Consider the following 13156-nt stretch of genomic DNA (forward strand, 5'->3'; position numbering starts at 1 on the left):
TTGACTTTTTAAGTAAACCAATACAATTCCACAATAATGACAGAGAGGATGATGTGCAACCATACAGTTTTATCTTCAAACCTTTAGTTCATCACAGTCAGCAAAATTGGAAATAATGAATTGAATATATAATTACAGAAAAATGTTAAGGCGCTCACAGACTATGAATTTAAGTATTAAGAAGTAATCCATATGCAAAGAATGAAAAGTACCCATACTGAGTGTCCATAAAAAACAACCCTAGCTAGTTAAAGTAATGAAATGTGAAGGGGATTTCTAAAGAATAAAAGGTGTCAGCTTCACATGAACCTCAGTGGAAGTTCAGAAGAATGAAAAGCGTGTCAGGAATGAAGCTCCACATTCGGGGAGATCAGAAAGTAAGAGAGATCTGCTCTCTTCCAAGTCAGGGAAGGGTCTCTGCCCTCACTATTGTGGAAGACTAATTGAAAGCACGATCAAAGGTACCAGAACACCCATGTATAGCTTGCGCAGTCCAGAGCCAGCCCCATGGTGGCGTTTGTCGGGAGTCGCTATTTGTCGGGAGTCAGTAATCTCCCAAAGTCCCATCCCAACACAATTTGTCACACATCTGTTTGTCCTTGAGCCTAGCATCTTCCTGATACGCCGGGTACAGGAGACTCCTCTAATCGTCATTTCTCTGCATCTGCTGCCAGCGTTAGTCTTCATGTATCACTATCAATCTAGTACAAAATAATGAGTCTTTCTCTAGCTAACAAGGAACTTGAAAATGCACCTGCAAATAAATAAATAAACAGCATACTGACAGTCTCAAAATGTGTAACACTCGGCTACGGCCTAATGTCAAGCTGAGTTAGCTTGAGAGTCAAAATGGATGTCCATTATAACATTATTAACAAAAAAGGCAAGCTGTCATCATTATAACATTAATATCATATAAGTGGAAATACGCGGGTGATTTATTCATTCCAATAAAACTACATGGGATTTCTGAATGTGCATAGCAATGTGTATCTATGATAATAAGGGTAAAACACACAAGTTAATGAATTAAGGCACAAGTTGATTATATGAATTATATCGTAACATATGAATACAGTATATGCAGGCTGTGGATTCTAAATTACGCAGCTCCGTACTCGACCACTGTAAACAGATAGGCCCTGCTCAAAAACGATGAAGGTCAGTGCTCTCATGTGCTTGGCCAAGTATAGGTGCTTCTGAAAAGGCCTGTACTGCCTTCGCTCCCACAATATGGACCTCCGCGCACCTCAACACCAGACTGCTCCCCCTCTTCTACACTTGCATTGACAAATCAGGGGCATATTATCAACGGCCAGCGATAATTATCGCTGGCCGTTCATAGCGATAGAAAAATTATCGCCAGCTATCGCTGAATATTATCGACATGATAACGCTATATTTACAACGCATAGCGCTATGGCGATAATATTTCAGTGATAGCGGTGTTTTCAATGGAACATCGCTGGTTTTCCAGCGATGTTCCATTGAAAACAGCGATAACATTGCTGATAGGACCCAGCATAATCCATATCCCATTAAAAGTATGCCTTAGTCAGGAATTTCATTCAGTAAACATTCATTCATGGAGCAAAAAAGGGGGGAGTATACACACATGAACAAAAGAATTCAGAAATTAAATTAGTTTTTACTTTATAATCAGTGTCCGGAAATTTTTCAAAAAGCTGTGCATTTACAGGTCTGACCAACCATAATACAAATACAACATAGAACATTCAGTGCTTACATAGACTCATTAAACCTGTAAATGCACAGCTTTTTGAAAAATTTCCGGACACTGATTATAAAGTAAAAACTAATTTAATTTCTGAATTCTTTTGTTCATGTGTGTATACTCCCCCCTTTTTTGCTCCATGAATGAATGTTTACTGAATGAGATTTAGCATTTATTGCATGTGTAACTAAGCTTACCTATTCCCAACAGAACCATTTTTTGCCTTTATCACAAATGCCCAGGTTCTGAGGGTTACTGGGTTACCCCATTATCTTTAATGGTTAGTCAGGAATTTAACAGGTGTTAAATTCCTGAGTTAAGGCTGAGGTAGCGCGATTTTTTTTATCGCTGCACCTCCTTGTTAATATCGCGAAGCTGCCTTCGCGATATGTTCATGTGTTGTTTTCACAGCCACGCCTTCTTTGCACCTCATTAGCGATGCGAGGCTGTGAAAAAACGGGCTCTACATCAAGGGAACACGCGCTAGCGTGTCCTTGATGATATTGCGATATAATCATCGCCGCTTTTCACCCAAAAACGGACGCTAAAGCGACGATAATTATATCGCCAGCCCTTGCTAATATGCCCCTCAGTTTGTTCTGATTTTCAGCATCTTCTCAAATCTATAGCGCAAAATTTCCTTTGTGTAGCACAGACAGTGAAGTGCCCCTGCATTGTCTCCTGCTCCCTAACACCGCATTCAGTTGCCTTCTTGCTGGGACAAGCGTTAATACTTTAATACAAATGTTATTTGGAAACAGACCTTTGTTGCTTTTCAGAGTACATCGTGTTCTGTTTCTGTCTCATTTTGATACAATAAAACTGTGGGTAACAAAACCCGCTCCTGTCTGAGTCATACAGTGCTCTGAATTCTGTGGTTCACTTTCAGTGGTGGATGTGGGGCGGCCTGCTAAATTTAGAAATGTGGTATCTGGTTTCCATTATGTCATATGAAAAAGAAAGCCCAACCAAACAATATATACAATAGAATTTATCTTGCGTAGATTTTATCCTTATAAACCAGGATTGTATTGCGTATACAACTTTGCTGAAAATTCTATATTCAAATTCCATATTCAAATCAAAGTGGTCTTTGATTAAACTTTAACTGTTAGATAAAATGTGCTACTCTTTCAACTAATTTTTTGAGTGATTGTTGTTTCAAATACATATTTATTTTAAATATTGTTAATAAGCATTTGTAAATTGTCCTAGAAGTTTTTCTCGATTTATTTCCTTGCAGATGAGTGCTCCAGAAAGGCCTTGAGCCTAGACCTAATCTCATATGATTTATTGGCAAGGTATTGACACCTAGAGATGAAAAATATGTGAGCCTAACTCTTTGCCTTTTGTGTGCTACCACTCCACTCCCAAGATGCCTTGAAGTAAATGGAAATGTTTTCATAGTTTTTATGATTTTGATCTTTATTATTAACAATTACAATTATAGTAAATATGATTATAAAAATTGATAATCATTATAATAGTAATTATTATCATATTAAGAACACTAATCTTTTTCCAGAGCTAGTGTTGAATGAGCGTTCAGCATCATGAAGAAGATTGAAACAAGCACATCCCGCCCCTCTGATCCTCAGTGAACAATTCATGTATTGTCAAATGTCCAACATGGAGTTACGCTGAAAAACCCACAGGACTACTGCAGGAAAACTTTGTTAGAGGCAGCTCAAGGGAGGAAGCACATTCCATTATTAGACATTTGGGCAATGTGGAAAGCAAAGCAGTTCCCTAAGTATTTTACCACAGGAAGGGCAGGAGCCTGTTTACGATGAAAAGAGATTTGCTGAATATTAAGTAAAAAGCTGGCTGGAGCAAGTGATGATGCTGGAACGAGTGAATGTATGAGTAAACGCTTAAACAGAAGAACATCATTAAAGTCAAACGTGTATGCTGAAGAATGTATATTTTGTGGAATGATAAAACAATGCAAAGGAACATCAAAATGTGAGAAGTGAATCAATACCACGGAACTTAAAGCTGATAAAAGACTTCTGAGTGTTCAACCATTAATTGTGACTAAAAGATCTTAGCAGCTTGTAGTAGGGACGTAGTAGCTGCTGAAGCCCACGATCATGCACCTTGTTATAGGAACTATAAGAGCGTGAAAGCAAAGGAGGAAGATCATGCATCTCGCATCAAAACGATGATCACTATAAAAATATGAGAGATGAAGCATATGATGAACTATCTCAATACAGTAGAACTGTGGTTATTCCTAACAAAGAGGTAATACGTGAGACGACTCTCACTGAAAGGCCTGAAACCCTTATGGCACGCAGAGGAATACAGGGGATAAACAAATCAACCAAGAAGCATATTAGAAGAAAATTGGAGTCCAAGTTCGGTGACAGCCTCCTCATATTCCCAGACAAACAAGGAAAATTATTGGACCAACCTGATAGTGTCGTGCTACAGGACGTTATAAGAGAAAACCATAGTTTGATAAGAGAATTATTAGATTTAAGGGTTAAGGCAACAGACATGAACAAGATCAAACGTCATTGCACATAAGAACAATGATTAAAACAAACTTGACATCAACACCATGGCCATACCATCCATCAGACATTGATAAAGATCCATTCAAAGTGCCTGATTACCTTAAACTGTTCCTTTTATGACCTCTGACTGGAGAGCCAGAACACACAAAGCGGTGCAAAAGGGTTGCCTTACTTATGCAATCATTCAGTCAGGACATTATAATATGCAGTGACAAATGGCCAACAGAAACCCCCCAAGCAATTGTTTTTCCCATACGCTGTAAAAACGCTGACAGGTAATGTTCAAATCATTTGCACTCCAAACAGACTTTGTCATGGGACTTCATAATCACAACTGGTAGAAAATGTTACTGCCTTATGTCTTCAGAACCTTGCTGCTACCTTAAATGAGCAAATTGTTCTTCCAGCTGGCATAAAGCCTCATGTCTTCACTAACATTGTATGAGTTAACATTGATTGGCTGGAAGAGACTCATATTGGTAAGGGGGCAGCTCATCGAGTCAATGGTATAGCTGTTCAGCCCAAGATGTTTGCACCCCAACCTTTTAAAGTTCCTCTCACAGGCACTAAGGGACAAAAGCAAAGACCATTGACCACCGCATATACTGAAGAATTGTTAATGTATGTTTCTGGGGAACGAGTTAGGCCTCAGCCATTGATGACAAGTACTGAAGTCATGCCGGAATGTGTTGCCCAATTTAAGATTTTACAAAATAAAAACGTAATCTGGTTTGTTACAAGACAAGAAGTGAGCCTCACACAGATAATACCAAGTTGTACAGGATCTAAAATCAGTACTAGAGACCTAGTTACTGTATCACAAGATTCCCTTGGCTACTTAACCACTGTTAATGCCACTGCAACTGAATTGACAACTGTTTCTAAAAATGGAAAACAGTTAGAGCTGATATGGAAATCAATGCTTTTGGCGAATATTGTAGTGGTCATGGATCAATCTCTCTACACAAAAACAACTGAGAATTTGTGGAAACATAAAGCAACGTACAACAGAATCATTCTTCGAATGGGCATCTTTCACACCATTTGCAATATCATGTCCATTTTTAGAAAGCTCTTTCAAGATGCTGGCTTTTGTGGCCTTTGCATTGAAGCAAAAAAGATAGCAGAAGGATCAATATCATCAGTACTAGAAGGTCGCATGTACAATCGTGCAGTTTGAGTACATAAGTGCGTCTATGAAGCTATGTTGAGACTGACTTGGTTGGAACTCATCCACTGGGTGGAGAAGAATTACAAATGAGCATTCAGGTAGTCTACTTATTCATTGAGAATATTAATGGCTTTGCAAAAGACCTAGGCCAACAGAGAAGTAAAACAGCTTTGGGATGTATTCCTGGAACATCTTCAACATGACAGTGGAGATCTCTGCATTTTCGATGTCGTATGTGGATATTGTTGAAAATGTCTTGCTGGCTCTGATGTGTGCTGCTCGAGAAGGAAACTGACATTTACATCTTACAGCCATGCTCTCTATGATCCTTGGTGTTTTGCGTATGACTCTAGATATCTTCCTCTACACTATGCCTAAATGACATTACTTAGAGTGAAACATCCAGCGATACACCACAACGCCATCAACAGATGCCTTTCTGTTCAACTGTCACATATTGATCCGTTTGGAGGAATTCCAGTCCATTGAGCTATAGAGGTAAGGGTCAACAAAGACACACAGGCTCCGGGTGGTACAACAAGTTACAACCTCAAGGCAGGTGTTGTGAAAATATGTTATATGAAGGCTGAACAAAAAAGCACATTTTTGGATCAGATAAGGGAAATGGCATGTGGCAATAATTGAGATCTTACACACACAGATCTACAGAAGTCATATATTGAAAAAGCTGAATATACTGTTCCAAGAGCTGTTAGTCTGGTTCAAAGCTGAATAAACCTATTTGCTGGGCCACATGATACCATTAGTCTCTACACAGCAAAAAAGGCATCGCAAGACATAGTATCTGACAAAATGAAGGCGCATGAAATAGGTGAACAGTGCTATACAAACTTCAAACTTGAGCGACTTGAGAATAATCCACCTATTAAGAAGTTTAATGACCCAATAAAAATGAACAAACTAACAACCTTCACTAACATGTGCAAAAAGAAGGCAGTGAACAGCGGTGGCAGGACAATCATCATGAAAGTAGACCAACCACTATTTGGTTGAATCACTGTGACAGCGCAGAATTGGAACCTTCACATGGTGGATGTACTCTCTCAACCCTTAGGGGAGCTCTTTTGTATTTACCTGTCAGAACGCCCGTCACTGCCTGGAGCCAGACTTTGTTGCAGCCTACGCCACTCCTGCTTCAAGCCCTTCCACCGGTGACACAAAGGGTGAGGGGTAAGGACTACACTTCCCAGCAGCGCAAGCGGCACGTACGCCGCACTCGTCAGCAGACGCGCCAGAAGGCGCATTAAAGGAGGCCAGGGCTCCCGCAGCACGTGAGCTCTTTTTTATTTACCTGCCAGAATGCCTGTCACTGCCTGGAGTCGGACTTTGTTGCAGCCTACGCCACTCCTGCTTCAAGCCCTTCCACAGGTGACACGAGTGGTGAGGACTACACTTTCCAGCAGCACAACTGGTGCGTACGCCGCACTCGTCAGCAGACGTGCCAGGGGGCGCATTTAAGGAGGCCAGGGCTCCCGCAACACAGGACGCGCGTGGGCCTGCCCGGCCCACGCCCGGGCGCAACCCGAGCCAAGGGCGGGCCCGTCCACGCCCGTCAGAGGCCGGAAGAGACCAGGCTGGGCCACATTATTAACATTATAAAAAGGACTAGAAGATTGTAATTTGCTGAAGGTACAGTGTGGACACTTAAGATTTTAAATTAAGAGGGCCAGTTAAAATGAGTAAACGTATATTATGGTGTACGGGTAGTGGGGACATTAGATGCCTTCTTGTTGAGGGCAGAGTCTGCACTAATACATGATAGAGCTCACAGAGCGTAGGTTGTCGATGGACCCACAGTACCCCCAGATTTCCAGTGTACAGGTAGGGCCTCATAATCAGCAGGATGATATTGAAGTTATATTCTCCCAAAGCAATTAGTCGCAGGCTATAGGAGAGAATCTTGAAATAAATACGTCCACGGAGCGGCAAAGAAGGTTAAGCGGGCCAAATGTTACCACTAGTGGCCAAAGTCAAAAGGATGCCACGGTGATAGCTATGAACTGCCGCCCAAGAAAAGGAAGGGTCGGGGAACATTGAAAAACATGCAACAGTCACCAAAGTTAACCAGGAGAAAAGTTAACGCCACTGAAAATGTCTCTAGGGAGGGACATAGCGCAGCGACTGTGACTAGAGTGAATGGGATCTTTTTAGGTCACAACAAGGAGGAGGAACAATGGAAAAGGTTAGAGTCAATAGTTGTAACCCTGTTGGATCCTTTATCCCATAAATTATCCGAAATCGAAGACAGACTTGCTTAGCTAGAGGAGTCTATCATTAACATCCCCATACCCCGCCTGGATGTACCCTCAGGTAGGGGTACTGGTACAGTATCTTTGAGTGAAATTAGGAATGAGAGTGGGGCACTATAATTAATATGGAGTCTAATAATGGTCATTGTCCTACTACACCGGACAACAGAGTTATAGACCCAGTTAGGATTAATCCCACACAGCAAAGTGTGACATCTCCCACGTCATCCCGACTGGGACACCAGTATAGATTAACAGCTTCCAAATCTTTAACTGGGCCTTCAGCTGTTAACGGGAGGCATAAATTGGGTGAAGGCTTGAGACATCTTACAACACAGATCTCTCTGAAAATTAGTGAGGGGGCTGTTACCACCCCAGATTTGAATTTTTATCTTTCCCCATAAGTAACACCCTATGTAGTTGTCCTGTCAAATGTTCCACTCTTATTACCCAATGTCTTTGAACACTGGTCAACTTTGCGGAACAAATGCTTACATTTAGTGAGCTTGAGGACTGGAATTAAAGACAGGCTCTTTTCGGAGTTTAAAATGGCCCGGAGAGTGGGGTGGGTTGGTAAATCATCCAAGTCCCTAACTGGTGATTCTGTGGTTCTAACATTTAAGTCGCCAAGCTTTGTGCAATTAATCCTGGAGAGGGCCGGAAATAGTTACATTATGGTGCAGGTGATAAATATCCTCCTGCTGGGATATTTTTATCAATTCCCCCAGAGATCTTGGTCAATCGAGGGGGGAGGGAAACATTCCCATAGACTATGCAGTATAGAGATGTGCTTCCACTTAGAGATCTGTGGCTAACGAGGGGGGGACAAATGTTCTCAGAGATTAGGCAATATAGCGATGTGATTACATGTAGAAATCGCTATAAAAGTTTCAACTCACTTGAATGTGTAGATTGACTGGGCAATTGTGTGACTTATCCAAGAGACTCTTCCTTGAAACTCAAGTTTGACCCCAAAAAACGACGAGATCTTAGACCCCATAGAGACGAACCGATCCCTGAAATATTTCAACTAGCCATAGGTACCCAAGTAGCTACCGAGGATCAAAGAGAGCAAGGGGGGAACTGAGGTGATTGTAGTAATATGTCTCCAGGTGAGATTCAAGAGGTCCTCAATTTCACAACTCCTGTTGAGGTACTCACTAATGTGGGTGGTTTATCATCAACCGCACAACCGCAGAGGCGTCATCTATTCCACCTGGTACGAGGGATGAAGCCATTTATAACTTTGTATCGTGGAACATCGCAGGTTTGCGTTCAAAGTTAAGTAATTCTATAAGGTGTAATTTTATAGAAGCTCATGATGTACTATGCCTGCAGGAAACATGGACAAAACACGCAATTCACATTAATGGGTACAAGACATTCCATACTTCAGCAGTTGAGGTATTTAGTGGAAAGGCTAAGGGAGGGCTTTGTACCTACATTTCAAATACACTGAACATGAAAAAGATAGAGATGTACCTGGAGGAGATCAACTACCAGTTAATTGTAATTGATTTGGATAAAAGGCAACGTATCCTAATGGCAAATTTTTACAATAATATTCCCCCCGAAAAACTGGGATTGGTAGTAACAATATTGATTAATGAATTGAAAACTGTATGCAATGGTCATTATGGAAGGAGATTTTAATTGTCCGTTGGGTCCAAACGTGGATGGAAAACAGTGTGGTTTTACATATGAAGAGGGGACTGGTAATACCGATTTTTGTCACTCTGCCCTGGGGGACTTGTACAATGAAATGGTCTATAGTCTTGACCTAGGTTTTGGGAACGAGTCATGCGATCGTCCGGCTCCTATGGGCTTCACCTTTAATGGAGAGGTCTATGTAGTACCATAGACTATGTATTTTTGTCAAATAACCACACTTCTAGACTTCGCTCTTTCACTGTTGATGGGCAATTCTCTTAGCGACCACTTTCCATTATGTTTTTCTATATCATTATCGATAAGTAAACCTGCTAGGCATGATAAGTTTGATCCGGCCTTAGCTTATATTGTATTGGATAAAACTAATGGATATACATTGCGTTGGTCACTGGTGGACCCTCTCTTGATTACAAAAAAAGTGCTTGGGAATTGTAAATCGGTTTTTGAGATTTGCCTAAGTGATTCAGCTCCCCCGGTTAATATCTTGACCTCATTTATAGCTTAGGGTGGGTGTGACGGAATAAGGCGCTCCTACAAAGTTACACAAATATTTCTATTCAAGCTAAAAATACTGTGGTGCATCAAACAATGGGAAAAACACCCACTTTCCCAAAAGAGACTGATAAATCACAAATTGTGCTGATTCACACACTCAATATCCATATATAGTATACAAATTATTGAGATAACACAAAATTCAATTGGGCTCCTGATCTTTTAGACTTCTTTTATTTCAGAGTCTTCCACCCCCCAACGCGTTTTGTCGCCATGGTAATCAACCGTGCGACTTCCTCAGGGCTGGAAGTAGCAAATAACCATAATTGTAGTACCAGCAAATATAAAAGAATTAAATTGACAGCTTACGGTGAGCCCAAAGAAAACCTTATGCATGAGGACTACATATTGTGCTTACAACATAACAATTTCCAGTGCTCGGTGTACATACATGCACAAGTTCTATTAACCTATGGTTCCTATTCGGTTAACAACAAAAATATAATAAGGTGTCCCTAAAATTAATGTGTGTACATCATATCTTATGCCTATAGTGATTGCCACTCCAATAATTTGAATTGTTATCATGCCACCATTAGTATCTTATGCGCGCCAGACACACAGATAATTAATTACTCGGGGGCATATCAACAACAACCGGCGATAATTATCTCTAAGCGCACTTAGCGCTAGGATAATTATCGCCGGCTAGCGTGAATTTTTATCGCTGAGATAGCGTGCTATTAGCAACGCTTATCTCAATAGCGATAAAAATCCTCACGCTAACAGGCTAACGTGAGATTATTGCTGTAAACCCAGCGATAATCTCACGTTACCTTGTTGATAAGGACAGGCAAACTTAGCCATGATATCCTCCTTCCATAGGATATCATGGCTAAGTCTGAAAAATACCAGACGTAAAAAAGCAGCGTTAACTGCGGTTAGCGCTGCTTTTTTTGTCTCTAACAGGGTGAGCGACAGTCTTGATAATAGGAGAAATGTCGCTTAGCGACATTTCTCCTATTATTTTACTCTGGAACGCCCCCTTTGCATCTCATTAGAGATGCAAGGGGAAGCGTAAAATAAATGGGTGCTAACATGCAAATTTGCATGTTAGCACCCTGTTGTTGATAGGGCGCTAGTTTTATCTCTCCTTTTTTGGCTTTTAAAGCCAAAAAAGCAGAGATAAAGCCCTTGTTGATATGCCCCTCAGTACCTTAGACTTTAATTAGGTCATGTATCTGAAATAAGATAGATAGCAACAGGATGAGTTATGGAGTACATGGGGCAAGGTTTCTCAATACGCACCAGTCACCTCATATTTCCAAACCGAATCAACATACCTCCCGTATTCGTGCATGAATTCCAACTATAATGTTACTCCACGTTTCAAATGAAGATATCCTCTGCAAAGAGTATATATAATATAATCAATCCTTAATATCGCTGATTGTCTTTTTGCAATGTATTGTAAAACCATGTAAATGTAGTGCATTTATATAGCGCTCCGCACTCCCCCGAAAGGGTCTTTCAGGCGCTGTGCACATACCGCTGTGGAACCCTTCCTGGCCTTTCCCTGTGAAGTGCCCACTCCTGGGCACCCCCAAGGTGAAGCCAGGCATCCTAGCGCTTTTGGGGCCGTTGTGGAGATTAAGCAAGCTATTGCCCAGAGTTGCAGAGTGGGACCAATGATTAGAATAGGCACCGAGGCAAGAATTATCGGGTCCGGGGAAATTGAGCCCAAGACCCGCCAAGGCAGGAATTGAACCGTGGTCCGGGCCAGACCTCTGCATCAGGGTCTGCCGCTCTAACCATTGAGCCACACTTCTCCACCATGTGTAGCTATAGTACAGATCTCTTACCTCGACTGTTCTTAATCAATTTCAAATTGTATATCGCCACGGAATATTCCAAATACTGCTAATATTTATTCGCACAGCGTAATATCATGAATTATGACTCACACGTCCCTGACGTACGGGGATCTGCAGATAAATACGATAACAGTTTCTCAGTCAGGCGAATCGAATATACGCCCATTGCTATAAAATTCATTGAAACTCATAGAGTCTGTACGTACCTTCTAAGTTCTAAACACCCGATTACAGGTGTAGCAGCGGCAGTACGTTATTGCCAGTGCTTCCAATATAAATCATAGACAGTGACGATGCCTACGACATGAGGCATGCGTATTTTATCTCCCTATGCCAGCGTTCTAAATGGGCGCCATCTTGTAACGATAGAAAGCTGACTATTTTATATTATTTAGAATTCTTTCTTCACACAATCAATGTATACCAGGATTACCCGGACATAGCATGGGAATTATAATCTCCGTACGTCATATACGTAATAATGACAGTGACAACTACCATGTATGACACTGTTTTATTCCCGATAATCCGTTTTGTTCAGCGCCATCTTGAAAGAGTAACGTCATATGACAAATTAAATAAACAGTAAAACTTATGAATAAACAAAAAAGGCAAATAAAATAAAATGATCCCTACATTATCTTTTGAATATTTGTACTATCAGTAAAAATCAATACCATATGACAATCACGTTTACTCAGTAACCAAGCAAATCAAGTATAGACAGAAAAGCCATCTTTAGGCACCAATTCTTACCTTTTTCTAAATTATAAGTACCATTTAGACATAAAGGTTATGTAGTAAGTATTTCACTAATTCTACCCAGACGTACTTCATACCTCTATCCTACAATCAGCAAACTCTTCAATTATCAAACATTTATATGCTAATTTATTCTATAGTATACCGTAAATGCATAATCATAACAGCTAGAGGATCCTATATATCTCTCCAAATTAGTCCCCTAAAAAGTATTGAAGCTCCTGGTCATAATTGAGAGCATCTTCCACGGGCCGCAAGCGCATGATCCACCTTGCCTCATGCCTCCGCAACTTTAGTTCCCTGTTTCCTCCTCGCGAGTCCAGTTTAACATGTTCTATACCAAAGAACTGAAAGGTTTTTGTTGGGCATTGTGCAACACAATTATATACATGCTCTGCAATGGGATATCTCATGTCATTATATTTCACTGCTCTCATATGTTCACTTACACGATCTTTCAAAGCCCTAATTGTGCTACCCACATATATTTTACCACATTTTCAAGTAATAATAAAAACAACATATTTAGTATAGCAGCTAATATTCATCATTGTGTTGTAGACTTTACCATTCTTATCTGTAAAGTGCTTGGTTTTATCTTTCGCATGTCTACACATGCCACAATGTCCACATTTAAAGAAACCCTTAGTTAGTTC

This window comes from Triturus cristatus, chromosome 3_1 (assembly GCF_964204655.1).
Source record: "Triturus cristatus chromosome 3_1, aTriCri1.1, whole genome shotgun sequence".
Taxonomy (NCBI): domain Eukaryota; kingdom Metazoa; phylum Chordata; class Amphibia; order Caudata; family Salamandridae; genus Triturus; species Triturus cristatus.